The sequence below is a fragment of the Eublepharis macularius genome, chromosome 8 (genome assembly GCF_028583425.1).
Source record: "Eublepharis macularius isolate TG4126 chromosome 8, MPM_Emac_v1.0, whole genome shotgun sequence".
NCBI lineage: Eukaryota > Metazoa > Chordata > Lepidosauria > Squamata > Eublepharidae > Eublepharis > Eublepharis macularius.
The window spans coordinates 30,317,625-30,338,723 of NC_072797.1; positions in this window are offsets into that span (position 1 = coordinate 30,317,625).

The window sequence follows — 21,099 nt, forward strand, 5'->3', positions numbered from 1 at the left end:
AGTAGGCCTGAGGCTACCAAGTAGCTTCATGGCAGAACACAGCTACAAGCAAAATTTGAACCTACACCTGCAGAATTCCTTGAAGTGTTCGAACTCCAGGCTTCCTGCCACTCATGTTGCTGACTTCCTTCGGACTAAAGGAGCTGACTACTCTTTTCTCCTGGCCCTCTAGGTCTCCATGTGTGGGCAGCAGCTGCATGATGGGGCTGTGGAGCACATCCACGTGTACCGCTCATGGGGGTAGCAGCAGCACACTGCTCTCTGATTGGCAGGTGTCTGCTGGGTCACCATAGACTATGGCACAATCATGCTGTCAACTGCTTGCCCATAGGGTGTTTCCATCACTGATTTTCCCTCTGTGTAATGCCCATAGGATGCTGACTAGCAGTGCCAGCACCATACCAGCATTGGCTGTTTGCTGGTGCCACAGTCATAGAATGGGGCTGCCCACCACTATGCTAACTCAGCTCTCTGATACTTTGCCCTCCCTTCTTTTTAAGGTTATGTTTAGGTTCAACCCTAGCACTGAAAATTATGTTTGGAGACATACTTTAAGTTTACCCCAAATCAATGCCTGATCAAAATAACTTTTTTTTCCCACAGGACGACTCGACAAGCTTTGTGCACACCACTCTTTTGTTGCAGGAGGGTGTGTCGGATGGCAAAAAAAGCTGGAAAGAGGGAAGTTGGAAAGCATTTTATGTTTCAGCCACCCTCCTCCCAATCCCCATTTCCTGAAGTGATTGTTTGCCTTCTACTACCAGAATAACAGCAGGAAATATAAAAACAAAACAGGATTCAGTAAGTAGATCAAAAAGTAGCAAGGGACCTGATTCTTGATGCAACTGCAGCTAGTAAACCTAGCATACAAGAAAAGGCTTTTACTAGAATCAGCACAGTTCTGATTCTAATAAAAAGAATAACTACAGGTTACTGTCGAATGTAGTCTTTATTGCCATATTTCATTGCAATTATGCAAGAAAATGCCTATACACTTGCTCAATACAAAGTTCAGCAAAGGTTGCATCACTCAGCTAATCAGCAATTTGACACTTCATACTCAGCATCAGTTGGTGGTTAACCAGAAATTATTTGCCAGACAATTCTAAAATTAACCACCTGAAAATACAGGTTGCATCCATGATTCTGTAATAATTTCCTCTATTGTTGATCTCATCAATGTTAACATATAAATGGGGAAATCATGTATGCCACTCTGAGCTTCTTGGGGGGGAAACAGAATAAATATCTAGTAGACTGGAAATTAGAATGCTACATAGAAAATAACTTGAAAGCTTTATCTATAAGGAACCCTGCACGACAGCAGAAATCCTACTTTCCCATTATTCATTGTCACATCAGAGTATCTTGCGTTTCTGTCCTATGTTCTCCTACCAATTAAACTAGAAATAGTATCACTTTATGGAACACAGCGACACCACTGGAGTCCATGGTGACATCTTTGCCTATCCTGAGCAATGATGGAGCAGCATGCCAGTGCTTCTACATAAGCTGTAGGTGGAAGGTGCCAATCTAGACAACAATCCTTGGAGAAGACGGAGAATTTTGCAAGGTTGGGGAACTGGGATAAGCAATGAGGAAAGATACAAATGCACATTCATAGAAGATATTCTGATTTTCCATTAAGAGAAAAAAGAACGGAGGAAGGCAAAACCCACCTTTTGGCCACCGACAATCATATCAGCAGCAAAGCAGAAGGACGCACACAGCAAAGTGGGCAGATAAGTGGGAGCGGGGGGAGAATGTTGCATTTGGAAGCTTCCGCAGGCCTTGGTGTTGCCATGATTGCACAGAGAGATCCAGCTCTGTTGGACCAGCACAAGTTATCATGCCTAGTATCCCAGGCTCCAATCCTTCATGTGCTCACACAGGTGGAGGAGCTGCCCACCCCACATCCATATATGAGAGATTGCTCAGCAATTGCCAGTTCATTGGAATAAGCCACATCCCCGGGCTACAGGTGGAACGAACGCAGACAATTTTGCGTCTCCAAAACGTGAAAGAGGAGGAAAATGAGGATCTGTGGGATTTGGTCTCGGAACTACTGGCGACACCCGCGAGGACGACTAAAGAAGAGGTTAAAAGCGCCATTTTGGAGGTCCGTCGGGCTTCTTCAAAATATGCAACAAAGCGACAGTTGCCTCGTGAGATCATTATTGACTTTTCAACTAAAAAGATTCGGGACACCATCCTATATAACTCATACAATGCGGATTTGGACTTTATGGGTTTGAAAGTCAAGATTTTGAAGGACGTTCCATTTCTAGTCCGGAAACGGCGTTTTAAATATAAAAAGTTTGCAGCTCTTCTGAGGGACCATGGAATAAAGTACAAATGGTTATTCCCGGAAGGAATATGGTTCAGATATAAAGATCAGGCCTATAAGATATTATCAGAAGATCAACTAAAGGATTTTGAGAATAAAAACCCAGAACTCTGCTGCACCAAGAACGAAGAAAAGGAGGAGCCGGAGGGGGGGGGGGAGGAGGAGAGCATCGCAACAGCAGTTGCACAGAGAGAATTGCGTCCGGGACCTAGAAGGGGGAGGAAAGTTTAATCAGAATTTGAAATGTTTATTTTCTGTATGATTAACCACTCCATCATTATTCTATGGAGCTATTTTTGTATTATGACAGTATGAAGGGAAACATTGAAGTGTAGTGTTTAGTGTTTGTAGTTCATTCCCCCCCCTTTTTCTTTTTCCACCCCCCTTTGTCCCTTCCCTCTCCCCTTTCCTTGTGATAGTCTGGTGTAGTGTTTTGTAGTTATGAAAAATAAAAAAATTTATAAAAAAAAAAAAAAGGAATAAGCCACATCCCATTTAGCTGCCTCAGACTAGCATTTATTTTGCTTAGCTCCTTTCCATCCTGCCGTGCCTCTCCTAGGATCGTAAGGCCGCCTGCTGTTTGCTATTGATCTCAGCAGCCCTTGTTCCCTCTCTCTCTTTACCACGAACAGCCTACTTCGTGCAGCCTACACAGTTTACCATAATAGCAGCAATCAGTGACTGTGAACTTTGAAACCCTCAGCATTGGGTACCACCAGCGTCAAGGACAGGGTACTGGACTGAGAGAGTTTAGGATCCTGACTAATTCCAGCTCATCCCCAACACTCTCTGAGGTGACCTAATGCTATTTCCTCTGCCAGGGTTACATTAGCATAGCATGGCAATGGGTTTATGATGATGCCATGCCAGTGTTAGACACCATAAGTTATACTCAGGATATGCTGGCATAAGGGATTTAGTTTCTATACTAAGCATCCAACATTGTAAGACCATAGGACCGCATTGTAAAGACGTTCCCTCTAATGACTATTTCAGGTATTCCAGCAGAGGCATATCCATTATCAATGTAGCATATACTCTCTTTTAGCCCATAATATTTGAAGCAGATCTATGTCCTTTCTCTCTGCAGATGTCACATAAATAAACAGCACGGGGAAACATCTAGCCCTGCTTTCTGTGCTTTCTATGTGAAAAAAAAATGTATACCTTCCTCTTGTTGCAGGGCAGGGGGAAGAAAATGCTAACTTGTACTATGTGGCAACATAAGAAATGCTAGTAGACTTACAGAGCTACTGGCTAGAATCAGCAAACTTTTGCTCTCAGTTCTACATCTTTCCTAAGTATCATAATTCAATTGCAAAAGCTACTCATAATAGCTTTTTATAGCCTACCGATCTGAAATATTAATAGTACAATTTTCATCCCTCCTGCCTTGTGTTGTCACGTCATCTTGATAGAGATTAGCAAATGGAATATGTATAACACCTGCATGTGCTAGAACGTATCACCTTGTCATTCTCATTTAATCAGTCATTCCAGAGAAACATGCTTCAATGACAGATGCAAAGTATACGTTACACCACCCCTGGGTTGCCTGCCAGCCCTATGCCATTCTGCTGACAACTTGCTGGGGCCTCCCCCAAGCCTCATATGGAGGAGAGGGATCTGGATGCCGCATGCAGACCACCTTTATGTCATCTGAAAGTGTTGCCTTTCAGCATCAGGGTCAAACTCTCTCCCAGCATCTCCTCCCTGGCCTGGGTTGTAGAACTCCTTTTAACCTTCCCTCAATTCCTATCCCCACCCTCAGGGTCCTGCCCCCCGGACTTGTACCAATACATGGTATAGCAACTTCTACACACTCCTTCTCCCCTCCAATCCCCTTTACAGCCACCTTTGCTGGGGCCTCACTGGCCAAATTCCTGGTGGTGGCCACCCCCAAACTAACCTCTCTGGGCCCCACCCCTCTTTCAGCACAGCCTCGATACCTCCCTTTCCTGCTGGCCTCCTGGCTCAGCCAGGGCCTCTGGTCAGCCTGTCAGTGGCAATTCCAGATACAGCATACAACAGAATGGCTTCTTGGGGGCTGATGCAGCTCACCCTTCTCGGGTGCTAGCTGATGACGCTGCCCCAGTGGTGGCATCACTTGTTGCTCAGCTGCAGCAAGCCAGCCTCATCCCTGGCTCCTGGGATGCCAGCTCTCAAAATGGCTCTTGGAGGCCCTCACACAGAGCCTGCCATCTCCTTCCTTGAGCTGTTGAGTGTAGATGGGATTGGGTGCACTGGTGGCTTCAGGGTAGGTGGGCAGTGGTCCACATCCTGGGCTGTGTCCAGGCCAGGGGTCTGTTCTGGTCCTAGACAGTATGTAAAGTGATGGTTTTTATTAAATGAACCAAAGACCTTCAACTGAGATCCTAGAGAGCCACTGCCAATCAGAGTAGACAATACTGAACTTTATAAACCAGTAGTCTGACTTGGTATAAGGCAGCTTCAAGTGTTCAGATATTCAGTGGTCAAATTAGTTACCAAAAGGAAGTTCTGATGCCACCTCTGCTAGCTAAACATAAAAATTGCTGGCTTAAGGTAATTAAGGAAAGGAAGGGTGCAACAGGTAGTGGAAAGTGCCACCAAGTCATAGCTGACTTATGGAGATCCCTGCTGGGGTTTTTCAGGCAAGATGGCCTCCCATCCAATTACTAACCATGGTCAACCCTGTTTAACTTCTGAGATGCAATACTGTGTTCAGTAAACTGGGAGCAAAACTTGCTAAATATATTGAGGATTACTACCAAGTAATCATGCACAGGATTCCACTAGCAGTCAAGCAGTAACTGAGCACAGTCTAGGAACCACACCCCAGAGCATCACTGGAGTTTCAGTTATAAAACAATTACCAAAACACAGAAGTCAAGTAATTTTGCACAGAAATTATAAAGAGTTCAACCAGTTTCTTCCCCCTACAACACCTCTGGTCCTATCCTGGGGATAAGTGAAGCTGTAAACAAAGCACATTTTAACCTCAGCAGGATTGTTCCTCAAGTCTTGTCTTGACTAAAAGACTATGATGTTGATTATGGGGGTGGGGGTTGCCATCAAGTCACAGCTCACTTAGGGCAACCCTGTAGGGTTTCTGAGGCAAGAGATGTTAGGAGGTGGTTTGCCATTGCCTCCCTCTGCTTAGCAACCCTAGACTTCCTTGGTGGTTTCCCATCCAAGTACTAACCAAAGCTGACCCTGCTTAGCTTTTGAAATCTAATGAGATCAGGCTAGCCTGGGCTATATAATCCATACTGTACAGATATGCATACAAAAATTTAACCAGTGAAAAAAAACAGTGGATAGGTGGAGGAAGAGAAGCAGTTCTCATTAAAGAGTAATACAGAAGGAGAGTTCACAGCCTCCAAACAATCAAACTTGATCAAAAAAAAAATTAAGTCACAAAATGACGGATTCATGAGATGATGGAATTATGTCAATAGTCACCATTCACATTGCAGAAAAATCCTATTGATCCATGACACTTGGATAGCCGCATTGTATGTGAGAAGAATTCAGTACATAAAGGGTATATTGACAAAAGTGGTTCACAATCCAAGTGACCCAAGTATATGTCAACCAATGCGCAAGTCTTCACAAGGGCACCCTCGTAAAAGTGAAAGCAATAGAGACAGAGATTGCAATACCGAAAGAAATCAGAACAAAGCAAAAGAAAGTCATATTTTTTCTATTATAGGCTGTTTAGATGAGAAATGTGTTTATTTTTCATATTAATTAAAATACCCCCCATTTTTGTAATTATTGTAATTAATAACATTCATTCAGATTTGTTTTATTGTATATGGCCATTGGCCTTCACAATATCAGAACACTCAAATATCAATACATTATCAAATTAATCAGGTAATCAAACACTTCAAAACCACATAAAACGTCCTACTAAAAATTTTTAAAATTAATAAAACCTTCTAAAAGCAATCACAATCAATGGCTGATTCCTTTGCTCTGATCTTCCTAGCAGCTAAAGCAAAAAGTGCCAGTCTTAGTGAAATAAAGGGATTCTTGTCGGAAAGCATCGTAACAATCTTATCAGAGTCAGACGGGATGTAGAGCAAACAAGATCTTAGGCAGGAATTTATTCCTAGATTCTGTTGATTAATAACAAGAACGTACAAGTTTACCAGACGGCTCTTTCTAGGAGCAAAATGTGAGACTACAAGTGAGACCAAAGATCTCAGAATAGTAGAATTCCCTGTTTCCTGAAAGCAGTTTTAAAATCCCTAGAAAATAGATAGGTATATGAGTCTCTTGATAAGAAAGTTCAAGTGGGGGACCCACAAGAACTTGTGGGGGCATCTCATTTTCCCCTCCCCCATCACATCCTTTTCCCCTTCTCTGCCCCCATAGATTTCCCCCCTTTTTCTGCTTCCTTCCCACCCACCTTTTTCTGCCCCCCCCCATTTCCATCTTTCTCCTTTCCTCCCCCCCAGCAGCCTCTCTCCTATGGCTCAGTTGCATGGTGCCAGCTGAGCCAGGGAACTTGCAAGGATTTGTGGGGGAGATGGGTAATTTCCCCTATATACTACTGCCCCACACTATTTCCTTCTGACAGCTCCTATGTGCTCACCTATCCAACAAGATTTTCAGGGTATAAGCTTTTGAGAGTCAAATCTGAAGAAGGGAGCTTCGACTCTTGAAAGCTTATACCCTGAAAATCTTGTTGGTCTCTAAGGTGCCACTGGACTTAAATCCTCATAAGAGGTAGGTTAGGCTGAAAGTGACTGGATCAAAGTCACCCAGTGAGCTACCACAGCAGAGTGGTGATTTGAACCTGTGTCTTGCAGTTCCTTCTTTAAACTCTGCGAAGGGGGTGCTGCTGCTATTGAACAGTAGTAGCCAGGCCTTGGAGAGTCATGCAAGTCAGCTGGTATCAAGTTGCCCAGTGATTGTTGGTGGTCCTGCCCTCTTTGAATCCTCCCTCAAATAGCCCTAGAGAGGAACCTGCCTCCTCTCCCTGCCTTTTACTGACAGAAACCAAGCCTGGAATACTGACTACACCGTTATGGCTGCCTAGCAACAGCCACTGTAGGTGCTCCTTTTACAATGTTGGGATTTTTTTGGATTCCATATTTTTCAGCAAACCTGAGGCATTTTTTAGGTGTGTAGGAAGCTCTGTCATGTCCATTCATGGCTTCAATCTCTGGATTTAAGTATCCACAGAGCAGGGCTAGTTGGCTATTAGTATATACGTTTTGGGTATATTTGTAACTTTAAAATTATGCACACTTGCAAAGAATTGTAATAAAAGATAAAGCAATGACATATAGTTGAAAGAATCCTGCTACTCAGGTCTTTCAACTTCATTCTTCTCATCTTTGACACATGGAAACTTCTTGGAGAGAAAGGAATGCATTGAGGGGGTAATGAAGTATTACATAATGTCTGTTGCTAAGAGAAATTTTTAGCAGCAAAAGTTCTTTATTATGTCACATGGCCAGAGTTTGTTGTCTCTGGCAAAGTCACCATCAAATGACTTTCCAATTATTTTGGTGTCTTATGACTGCATCCTTACAATACTGTGGTCTACACAGGAAGCCGAATGTGTAGTAGAATCCTGAATAGGTAGAATAGGTTTTTCACTTTTCCAGGACATGTAGAGAGCTGTACTCTGAGCTGCTGCTGAAGTACTAGCCACCAGCCACTAGAACAGTCAATTTGTGCAGACTTGTGAGTTCATGAATGAATTCAAAATCCCTGCCACGTGAATCCATTTTCCACATACCCTGTGCAGCACACATCATCCTAAGGATATAATAAGGATATATATAATCACACATGCTTAACTCTGTGATGGATTGTGGCCAGCATTTATTTGTTCATAGCTGGTTAGAAAAATTAGTGAATTGTTTTCCACCTTTGGTTCATCTGGTTTGGTTTGTAAGCTTACAAGCATAATCAGATATCTACAAAGATATTCTGAATATATATATAGCATCAAGCAATATAAAATGATAGCTCTAAAAATCCCGCACATAATTATTCCAGCATCACTCCTCTACATCAGTCTGGCTAAGTAGCCTGAACAATCCAGTGAATTGGAATCCTTAGATTTTCCACAGTTTAGTGTAGGACTGTATATTTGGAAATCTAATATACAACAAATAACAATTCTTTGAAGTACTCATGATCTTCATTTCACATTATATTGTTTTAATTGATACTGATTAACTGAAATCCAAATGCTCTTACATTCAGGGGCACTGCACAGAAATTTGTTCCATTAATCAATCGTCTGTGACAGTCAAAGTAAGATGATAAATCTGTGTTTTCAAGTTCAGCTTACTCCTAGAATGTAAGAATACTTGTACTTTAACTCTTACTAGTCCAGCCGCAAAGCATTCATGGCATGGTGTAGAAAGAGTCTTCAGAAATGACAATACACTAAGTAGAAACTGACCAAAAATGTAGATAACTTAATTGCTATTATTCTTACCAGATGTCAGCACTACAGGGTGGCCACTTCTCTCACTAGTTTACATTGTTCAGATAATTATCTTCCCAAAGCTATATTACTTAAGTGTGGCCGGAGGGGGATAGGGAGAAGAGGATGCTTGGAAACCACTGACTTTGTTAGAATTTTGTTACGTTATTTAATTCAGGTTGTGTTCTGAAAAACAATATGCAGAATGTAGCTGTGAGGCTCCTCCCACAGGGGGGACTGTCTTCTGGCCCTCCACCATAGCCATTTGGGCATCAAGGAGGGACCTCACTCAGCCTCAGATACGGGCAAGAGCATGACTGCCATCAGCAATAGTCCCCCCTTCTCTGCCCTGGATGCTGCTCTTTGAGCTACCGAGCCAGGCCTCCTGTTTTCTTCCCAGCAGGGCGTTCGAACCCTCCTTGTACTCCCCCTTTCCATGACCTCATGTGATGTTCAGCCCCAACCCCATCACCCCAAGGGTGAGGCAAAGCACCTGGGCCAAGAGCTATAAGATTGCGCTCAGAAATGCTTCCCACCCCTTGGCTGCTTTTTCCCTCAGCAGGAAAAAAAAGGGATGCTGTAGACACGACATTGTGGGCGAAGAGGTATGTCTAATATGCATAGAGGTAAGCTAGATTCCATATTGTTAACCATAATTGACTAACAAACTCTTTACATGCACTATATGCAGTTACAAATTGTGGTGTGTATCCAGGCTTTGCAGAACAGGATTCCTCTGCTTCTGTTCCTGCTGCAGCCCCCGCAGTTTTCTTTGTGGCAGTCAGTGAATCCTCAAAAATGGCATATGGGGAAAATGCGGGACAGCATTTGCATGGGGAAATCAAATAAATTGCCAGACTCTCTTCCAAAGACTTAAGTGATCTTTGTGACTGGAAACATGCTTGTATATTAACTGCATTCTCCACTGTGAATGTGTGGCAACCACTGGCTTTGTTAGAGTTTTGTTACGTTATTTAACTGAGGGTGTGTTCGGAAAAGCAACAAGCAAAATGTAGTTCATGGTGCAACAGAGAGTTACTCAACAACAGGACAAACATTTAGGTGAATTATGGGTATAAACAAAGCATGGTGTATTCAGTTGTATGCAGCCACAAAGAGGAATTCCCATTTTGTACAGAATGTTCCCCTATGTGTATTACATAGCAGTCCCCAAAGGTGCATAAGAATGGAGGTGCTCAGTTGTGGCCTCTCTTTGCATCTCTTCTCTCCTAGCCTTCTACCTCTGTTCAGTGTCATCCTAGTCAGAGTCACACCCTTTTAAATCTATAGAAGTCAAAGGATTTCTGGATCCTGATAGTGTAGCAAGCAGCAACTTCTGAGGACCAACAATGGTAGAAACCAAGAGAAATGTGGAATTTAGCCATAGGAAACGTTTACAGGGAAAGGGAAAGAATTCACACCTTAGATCAGGTGCACCTAGATTCCTTCCTGATTGTTCATTTCATGTATGCTTGCAAAAGTGGTGTTCCAATTCCACTGAATATGGGAGATGAATTAACAAATCATTTTAGGAGAATTAAGACTGTTCAGCAACAAGGGGAAATTAGCAACTATTTCTTTACTCTCTTCAATAGGATTCATCATCACTGTTTGTGAAAAGACAAGTGCACATATGATGGACATAATTCCTTACTAAAAACCTAGGTTGCAAATAGCCTCTTATTGCATTAAGAATGGCCTAGTTATGTTAGTAGATATTAGGAAAATGCTGTACATCTAAAGAATTCACAGTCACAATAATTTTTTGTCATTGAGTTCTCATTTTTATGAGCATCCATTAAGTTTGTCTACACTTATCAGGCCATCAAGTTATTTCTTGCCGATTTTCCCCCATTAGCTTATAGACTACTGTCAGTCCACTGTACAGCAATTATTCTGTTCGTCATTTGATTTTTGTCTACCACATTCTCCTCTTAAAATGAAAACATCTCAAAGCAAATCTACTTTAATGGAACAACAGAGACTGGTATAATTATTACTGTAGATAACTAATTTTTCAGCAAAGATAATGGTAGAATCAGATCAAATTGTTATGTAGAAGGCATCCCTTCATGGGGAACTGTTATGCAGAAGACCTCTACCATTGCAGTACCATACACCTGACATACTAGACAAGGGGAAATGGCCACAAGATTAGGCATACCGTGCAGGAAAAATAATATGCCAACCAAGCTCTGGAGAGTCCTGAGGGACTGTTGTCAAGGGACTGTCTTGGATGCCCAGTAATCACCCAGCTAATGACTGTGAACACTGCATTTAAGCTTACAAGATCAGCCAAGAGGTAAACTGGTGTCCTGGGTGATCAGGGGAAGCAAAATGTTAATGACGTCAATGCAAACACTGCCCAAGCTAGTCTGTTCTCCTCTCATTTTAACTCAGTCTAGTTCCCCACACCAGTTAGCCTTTCAGCAGCCCCCATAGCAGCTCTACCAAAAACTGGATTTTTCCAGCGCTGAATTCAAATCCCAACAGTCCATAGGACCCATGATATAGGGCTGTTTTGGCATCTGAGGGAGGACTCACTGGGGCCAGGCTCACCAGCAAATACCAGGAGACTTCCATGACTCACCCAGGTTTGATTTCTACTGTTCAAGAACAACAACTCCATCAATGCCAACATTGTGTAGTGGCTAGATTCATATGAGAATCCGGGACACTGGGGTTTAAATCACCACTATGTCATAGAAGGTCGCTGGGTAACCTTGGGCCAGTTATACGTTCTCAGCCTAACTTACCTCACAGGGTTATTTTGAGGATAAAATGGAGGAAAGGAGAAGGATGTACACTACTTTAGGTTCCTGTTGGACATAAAGGCAAGGTATATATGGAGTAAATAGAATAAGTATTGAAAGATAAATGAAATAATAAATGTAGCTGAAGATGGGGTAGCTTGGTTGGTAGCAGGGAAGGAGAAAAGGAAGCAGGGAAAGGTGCAGAGATGAGAGTTGCCAGGAGGTAGGAAAGAGGAAATAGTATCAAGAAGGGGATACAAGGGGAAAATGAGATGCAAGTCCTTGAGGTTTCTCCACCACGCAACTGAACCCAGCCAAGCAGGCAGCATTGTGCAACAATCAGAGAAGAGGCTGTCAGGGGGAAGGAAGGAGAGAAAGCAGGGGGCAGATGAAGGTACATTGACTAGTGGTAGGAAGGAGAGAAGGAAACAGGAAAAAAGGGGACACTATGGGGGCTTTCAGGAGGGAAAGAGAAAATAGTGGGGGAGGGAGAAAGGAGATACCCCCCCACACAAGTCCTTGCAGGTCTCTCACTTGTATATTGATTACTGTCATTGTATTGCTAATTCTTTCTTCAAGGCCTGAATTCACACTTGTTCTTAAATGAGAAATATGGATCCCACAGCCTGGCTGCAGCCCGCTGGATACTTGTTGCAGCATGCAGGCAAAGCCCATCAGCCATCCTTGCCTAGAGAATCAGATCAGCAACAGAGGACCCCAGCTGCTTCATCCGTACTGTAACTTCAGGACCGTTCTGAAATTAAGCACAGTGGATTGGCAAATCCTATTCTTTCTCTAGCTCCCTTAGATGTCATTCTATGCTAGTCAGAACTTACCCTTCCTTGGGAAGTAATTACAGGAAACTGTAGCTGTCTACTAAGCCATAGACTTGTCACTACAATTAGCTACAGTGACAACTTCTAGGCTTAAATGTTCCCATAATCTTTTCCCAAAACACCAAGATCAAATGCTATCTTCTTAATAGCACTTTATTTCAGCATCTAATTTCATTTTACTGCATTTTGGCTAATATTATCAAAGGATAATGTATCTGGTTTTGTGCAGCCCACAATACAGATCAGCTTCAGTGACAACACTTGTAGGCCGCCGTGCTGGTTGTATTTCAACCACAAGGTGTCAGTATAGCACATTTTTCTAGGGATGAGTTTAGGCGTGAACAGATGAAAATCTTTGATAACTGTGTTAGTTACAAATTAAATTACCAAATCATAACACAACTGAGCCATTTAACATTAAAAATACAGCATGTGAGTTTTGAAAACAATTATTTTTCAGACTGGATTTCAGGATAAGTAGTGAGGAAATGATTCAGTGTCTAGGCAAGGCAGTTAAACCTCAAAGATTTTTTCCATATTGTTTTGCAAATTAATGATAAGGCTGCAATCTTGTGGGAATTTTGTTGATGATGGTGGTCAATGCTGCTGTATTACCTTCTTAAAAGCTCTTTAGGGCTTGTGTTACATCTCAACAATACAAAGTTTTAGCACAGCTGGATCTAGGAAGCTTGTTGACAGTTTTGACTAGTAACACGCATAAGACCCATTCATTGCTGAGTTAACAGGAATGTTTGGGCCCTGCAGCATAGTTATTTTTGTTCCTTTTCCTTAATTCTTTAATGTGTTTGCAGAATACTCATACTTTAAAAGAGGGTAGAAGAGTTTATCTGTCTCCTAGTCCAGCAGAATAATGGCTGCTTAACCTGAACCAGATGTTTGGTGTATGTTCATGATTTCTTACAGCACAGTATTTAGTTTAGAAAGTGAGCTGCAATCTGAAGTGGGCATGTCATGCTGTATTAAAAGGCCTTTCAGTAAAGGGATAAAACGCTTTGCTTTTAGGGCAATAGTTGTCAAAACATTTGGTGTGTAGTACCAACATCATACACTAGAGAGCACATTTAGGCCGGTGGAAATACAGATTCATTTACTTAAGTCACAGCAATTATTAAGTTCTGGGACATGAACCCATACTGATTTCAGCCAGACAGTGATTTCAGCTCATAAGAACATCTTTATTGCCAAATACAACCAACTCACGCTCCCGAAGGAGCCAGATATATGCACCCCAAAATACGCCCCTTTTCAGTAACCCACCAATAAGCACACATGCAACTAGGATCCTTCATTTGCATGCACCGAATACAATACATCGTATTTACCAAGGCAGCGATTGGCCCGCATCCCGGAGGAGCGATTGGCTGCTGCTTATTTACTACCCAATAGGATTTCAGACCTGAGGAGCCTTGCTTTACCTGAAGCTACCTGAAGCCCATACATAACAGCAATTCTCACACTTAGAACTCCAGTCTTGCACTCAGTCTCAAATCTTCTCTCCATACTTTACATGTAAATTCTTGGGCTTGGGGTGGAAGATTACATACACAAATGTGAATACCTTATGGAGCAGATGTCACATGTAAGCCATCTGATCTTATAAGGTTTATAATGCTTAACTGTGCTGGACTGCAGCCATTGTTCACAGCTGTTTTTATCTATGGAAACTCAAGCCAAATCTCAGATTCCTTGAGGTGCCCATGTTCCAGTTCCTATTACATTGTGTGTTCTCAAAAACAGTGGAAACAACTTGCCACACAAGTTAACGTGCAAAACAAGAAAATACCGAATCAGAGCAAAATTAGAGACATTTCTAACATCCTGAGCGAATGGGTTCAGTGTTGGCTCAGGAGTACATAAAAGATCTCTTCAGCAATGTTACATTAGAAACAGCTGACCTAGCCCCTAGTAATACCCTAATTCAGACTGGTCAGACCGGTAATACCCTAATTCAGAAAATGCATACAACCATGCCACTGCCTGGGTGCTTCTGCAAACAGTTTCATGAATCACTGTGCTGCATAAAGGCTTCTTCATCACACTCACTGGAGCACAGAAGCAGCATTTTGGAACTATGGAGTTTGGTGCAAAGAAGTGCCAGGCACCATAATAACAGAATGAATAGATATTTCACATATGTAGAAGTAATTCCCATTACTTTCAGCAGGACTTACTCCTTATTAAATAAGATCAATGTTCACTGAGCCTAAAACATGGGCAGCTCAATCCTAAATTCCCACAAAATCTGGCATTTCCTTGATGCTAGCACAACTGTGACATAGTTAGCACCCTATGTTCCCTCAGCAGAAAAAGACATTAAAAAGACCTAACCCCAACTATCTGAGAGCAGAGTGACATCGCCAACACCCACCAATCACAGAGTGGCATGGTGATGATGTTTCCAAGCTGTAAATATATGTAAATAGACAAACAACACATACCAATTACACATGAAGGACTGTAAAGTAAAAGTATGAATTTATGCATTCTAGACTCTTGGGAATGCTGCAGATGGGACTTTTGATCCCCTTCAGCAAACACATACCCTTTTCATTGGTAGGCGTCTAACGAAGGAAGCACAGTCAATCTATGTGGTCAAGTCCTCTTCCCTGCTCTCCAGGAGAGAACCTCCAGGAAAAGCCCATGGCTTCTTTCAGATTAGGATTAGCAGCGCCATTGTGGAAATGATGCCCTTAGGAAGAAGAAGTTCTTATAAGGCACAGGAAACAAACACACTAGGATAAGCAGCAAGAGAAGACACAACAGATCCTTGGCAGTTTGGTATGAAACATTAAAGGCTTAGTATGCCTAGATCCACTGTTGAAGCCCTGCACATACCCAGCTACCCTAGGAGGATCTGCAATGGTAGACCCAATCGCTAATAAACAAAACACTCAGGCTGGCTAGTTGCCCCAAGCATTTTGCTTAGCACCTTCCAATGGAGCTATCCCTTCACTGCACTCATGAGATTATCACTATCATCTCATACACACTTTTTCAGCATCTCTTCTCTTCATGCAGACTGTATGGCTTGTCACAACAGCAGTGATTAAAGGAATAGCAAATACTGAGAAAGCCAGGTTAGTGTAGTGGTTAAGAGCATGGGACTCTAATCTGGAGAACCAGGTTTGATTCCTCACTCCTCCACTTGAAGCCATCTGGGTGATCTTGGGCCAGTTACAGCTTCTAGGAGCTCTCTCAGCCCCACCCACCTCACAGGTTGTGGGAATAATAACAACATACTTTGTAAACCGTTCTGAGTGGGTGTTAAGTCATCCCGAAGGGCGGTATATAAATCGAATGTTTTTATTGTTATTATTCCTTCTTAGACACTGGACAACTCCTAGTGTGATTCCTATGCTGATGACAGAAACGAAGAGGTGGGGGAACTGATCCTTACCTAACAAATCCCATTAAAACAGTGATTGTAACACTTGTGAAACAATTTAAATATTTACTCAACATCATAAAAAGAGTTTAGATTTCAAGTTAGATTAATGCAACTCTCTCCTACTAGCAAGGCTCCTCTCTCTCTCTCAAAACTGCACTGAAAGACAGCAGAATCATAGGTAGAGTTGTCACTAGCACTGGTTGGCCAGGATAGGCCAAAACTGTGCAGACAGAGTACTTGTAAGGGTTCCAAGAGTGCAGTGTTAACACTTAACATTTCTTGTCAGCTATTTGTGCAAGGTGCTTTTTTTGTGCAAACTGCCCCTTTGTAGAGTTTCCATGTCCAAAGTCTCTCATGTGTGTGTTCTAAGAGTGTGCAACTTGAGCCAGAAACATGCAGCCCCATGCCATGTGTTCTTTCGCAGGAGATATGGATGTCCTAGCTAGGGTTTATGTGGTGCCTAGGAAAAATGTGATTGACTGCAGACTTAGTTGGTATCCTAAGTCATGCTGTGGCTGTGTATGTGGTGAGAAACACTGGGGGAGCAGAGCAATTTTTCATTCCCTTTTAGACCATTTATGGAAAGACATTTCCTGGTGTTGCTACCTCCTCCCCTCTTCTCAATGAGGTCTAGCAGGCCCTCTAGCAGTAGATGTGATCACAATGGAGGGGCAAGCAGTGGGCCATGGTGAGCAACATTCCTACAGTAATGGTTGTAACATGTCCCCCAGCCCTTAATCAGCAATGGGAGAAAGGTCTTCAAAAGACATCACCTTACGTTTGGCATGATTTCTTAAGTGCAAGGATGAAACATGCGGGATCCAAGCTCAGCTCTTTTCCACGCTACTCACCTGACTTGAAAACATCTAAAGGAGCTCATTGGGCCCTGCACTTACACATCAAAATGTAATGTGGATGCGCAAAATATTTTCCACTGATAATGCTTGGGAAGCACGCACTTTTCTTTGTCTTTCATGTGGGTACGCAAACCAGGGATTAGGACTGACTTCAGCTCTCTGCTGCAACGGTAGTGTAGTGAACATGAGTCTGCAGCTGTACTCTATAATATATGAAGCTACTCTCATATACTTGAAGCTGCCTTCATTTAATTTTGTTTTGCTCTTGCTTAAAGCTTTAGGGATTCATGCATATGAGAGACTCGACTAGGATTTCAAGGGTATGAGCTTTCAAGTGTCAAAGCAAGCAATTCTTCTGTAAGATATGAAGACCTTGGTTCAGATCTTACCACAAACTCACTACATGACTTTAGGCAAGCCATTCTCTCAGTTCCTTACTTGCAATAGGGGAATAGCAATAATTATAATATGGAACTATTTTACTTAATTTTAATTAGGATTAGTAAAGTAATTTACATAGAGTACTCTGAATACTCTAACAGTGCCATCCCAGGCAGAATTTTATAACCTTCTCAACACACTGATTTCAGTGATCTTAGAAGGGTTTAACTGCTTCAGATGGTGCTGTAAATTGCTATAGAAATTTAGAGTGTTATTATTATTTTAACACTGGGTCAGTAACCTGCATCATGTGACCTCTTGAAGCATGTGAATACTAGGACAATCAGTTTCAACAATCCACAGTCCTTTTTGTGACTATCTGATATAAATGCAGAGTAAAAACAATATTTAGATCTAGAAACTTTTCAATCAATGCTATATTTTCTGCCACTTACATTAAAATGCTTGTTAATAATTTCCAGACCACCATCTGCTCTCAGGAATTCTGAATAGTAGGGCCATATATCTAGCTTAGGTCATCAAAGTAATAATTTTCTATTCAGGTTTTACTAAGAAACGTTGACCAAGCCTAGCAGAGGATTTCCTGTGGAATGTATCACCTAACACTGCTGTTGGCAGTCCCTTTTAAAAGGTATCTGAAATGTTGTGCTTTCTACCCAAAACAAAGCAAGTTATTTTCAGTTTTTATGATTGCAAAAGTTGTTTCATCTTTTTCCACGTTCAGATATTAAATTCCAATGTACTTTGCAAAGATGACTGGCCCTCACCTCCATACTTGCTAACATATCTGGTAAGTACCAGACAGAAGTACTGTCAACCAAGTTGACAGTAGGTATTCGGGGTAGAATAATGGAGCTGGGCATTTGCTCAGAGCAATTCATTTTAAAGCACATTACAGATATTGCAAGTAAATACAGACTGGCTAGGAATGCAACCAGAAAGTGGGGTATTATTGGCTGAATACTACCACTCTGCTCACTGTGTGGGTAGGGTAACCATCATATTGTAAAAAGAGCACAGACAGACACATTGTGCTTAACTTAAGAAACTTTCGACCAAAAAAGCCTATCTTAAATATTAAAGGCAAAGCTTGTAACATGCCAAAACATTTATTTTAACTTTGTCTTTGAACCTAACTCATTTCCAAGTCTTTGACAAGAAATAGCATCTGGCTATTGGTTGAAAAGCAGCATGTTCTTTGTTAAACCACATTGCTATAAATCTGCTGTAAATCAGCCATAAATTACACTGCTGTAAAATGCAGAATCCATCTTTTCTACATGCACAATCTGAATTATCTTCCTGTAGCAATTTTTATTTTTATTTCAATAGCACAGACAGCATATTTAGCCACACATCTAGTGAGAAAATGCAACCTGCAATTTGCCAGCTATCATAGGAAAGTTGGATTCCCTTATGTTAGGACCATAGCAGACTCACCTTCAGACAAGTCAGGGAGATACTAGGCAACCTATCTCAATTTCTGCAGGTTTGAAGGATTCTCCAATCTCACAGTTGGTGGTAGTATACAAAATGGTTTTCACGTTAAAAAGGGCATTTGGAAGCTCACCAGTGTTATTGATAAACTTGGAAGAAATGGTGTTGCTTTTATAATTGAGGTAAGACGTAGCACAAGCAATCAGGAACTATAATGCAAAGTATGACTGAATAATATTAGTCAGACTTCATGGAAGTCCTATCATCTGTCATTCAAGTTTATGACCCAACTACAGCTGCTGAAGAGGAAGAAATTGAAAACTTTTATGCAAGTGTTCAGGAAGAAACTGATCATACACCTAAACAAGATGCACTGATAATCATAGGTGACTGGAATGCAAAAGTAGGAGACCAAGCAGAATCAAATATGGCTGGAAATTTTGGATTAGAACTACAAAATGAAACTGGAGAGTGACTCATGGAATTTTGTGAAGCTCATAATTCGTTCTTTGCAAAACCATGCTTCAGGCAACCGAATAAGATGACTATATATGTGAAAATCACTGACTGGCCAATTCAGGAATCAGACTACATAACTTAAAACAGAGGATAGAGAATTTCTATTCTCTCTGCTAAAACAAGATTAGGAGCTGACTGAGGTACAGACCACCAATTGTTAATATCAAAAATTAAAATAAAGCTGAAGAGAAGTGCTAAAAGAACCATAGTATCAAAATATAATTTAAATAACATTCCTGAAAAATTTAAAGACCATGTAAAGAACAGATTTGCATTACTAAGGTTAATTGATCAGGAACTGAAAGAGCTGCAGGCTAAAACCAGAGATATTATTAGGGAAGAATGTGCAAAGACTAAAGAAAGGAGAAGCCTAGATGGATGACTGATGAAACTCTTAAAATTGCGAAATATAGATGAGAAGCAAAAGTAAAAAGGTGACAGAAGTAGGATCAGATTTCTAATAATAGCCAGGGCAGAGAAATACAACAACAAAAAAGAAATAACAAGAGACTTGTTCCATAATACCCAGGAAATCAAAGGAAAATTCAAACTACAAGTAGAAATACTGAAAGATTGACACAGAAATACAATATCCAATCCAATAAAATAAAGAAAAGATGGAAACAACACACTGAAGAACTATACCAAAGAAATGAAAGGATAACAGATTCCTTTAAAGAAAAATCTTTTGATGAAGAACTCGCAATTTTAAAAAGTGAAGTGAAAGCTGCACTCAAGGCAACTGGGAGAAACAAATCACCTGGAGTAGATGAAATAGCAAGAGAGCTATTTCAAGCTACAGAAACTGAGTCCATCAAAGTCTTAACAAGAATCTGTCAACAAATACAAACAAAACAATAGCCCATGGAATGGCAATAATCTATATTCTGAAAAAGGAGATTGCAGTTTCCAGTTGGCAAAGATGTTTGACAAAGATTATATGTTCAACCTATATGCAGAACATATCATAAGGAAAGCTGGATTAGTGTTAGATGAAGTTGGAGTAAAATTGGTGGAAGGAACATTAACAATTTGAGATATGCATATGACACCACATTACTGGCAGAAAACAATGAAGAAATGCCTATGGATAAAGGTTAAGGGAGAAAGTGCCAAAACAGGATTACAGCTGAACATCAAGAAGACAAAAGTAATGACTACCGAGGAATTACACGTCATGAGTATATAAGACTCATTGATAAAGATAATATTGCTAAGAAAGGTGGAAGTAGGAAAAGAAGAAGACCCAAAATGAGATGATTTGACTCAACAAAGTCACAGGCAATGCTAGGACATTTTGAGGATAGTTAATTCATAAGGTTATCATACGCTGGAAGCAACTTGATGGCACATAACACAAAAAATGCTATTGAAGGACTGTCTCCAGCCTACCAATTAAGATCCTCTTCTGAAACCCTGCTCTCTGTACCCGTCTTCAGATCTGAGCTGGATGGTGATCAGAAACAAGCTTTTTCAGTGGTGGCACCTTGCATTTGGAATTCCCTCCCCCTTGAGACTCACATTACATCAACCTTACATTTCTTTGGGCATCATACCAAAATATTCTGTTTTATCCAGGCTTTTAACTACAGGGTTTTATCTCTTTTAATTGTTTTTTAGACTGTTATCTGGCCTGAGGATTGTTTTATAAAAATCACTTTAGGCTGGTCAGCATGTATTTTATGCTGTTTCTATGCCCTGGTTTGATTATAATGGCTTGTTTGTTTAACTTCAATGTGCCTAGAAGGATTGCACTGATAATGGCTTTTTTAAAATGGCTGAGCCTTCATAGTTTTATTTTACCACTTTAGTTGTAAGCTGCCTTGAGCCAGTCCCTGGAGAGGCGGAGTGTAAACTTTCCAAATAAATAAATATTGCTGCCACGTATAAATGCTTTTAACATGGGTTAGACTGCAGAACAGAAATATACATTCTTGGTAATGTAAATTTCAAATATTAAGCATTTAGCAAACAGATTTAAACCTCATGTAAGAAGAGAATACGCAAAAGCTTCCAGACCTTGGGATATGAGAATAAAGCAAACTGAATATATCATTCCCGCAGAGAATTAAGAAGAAAAATATATTAAAGATTGTGAAC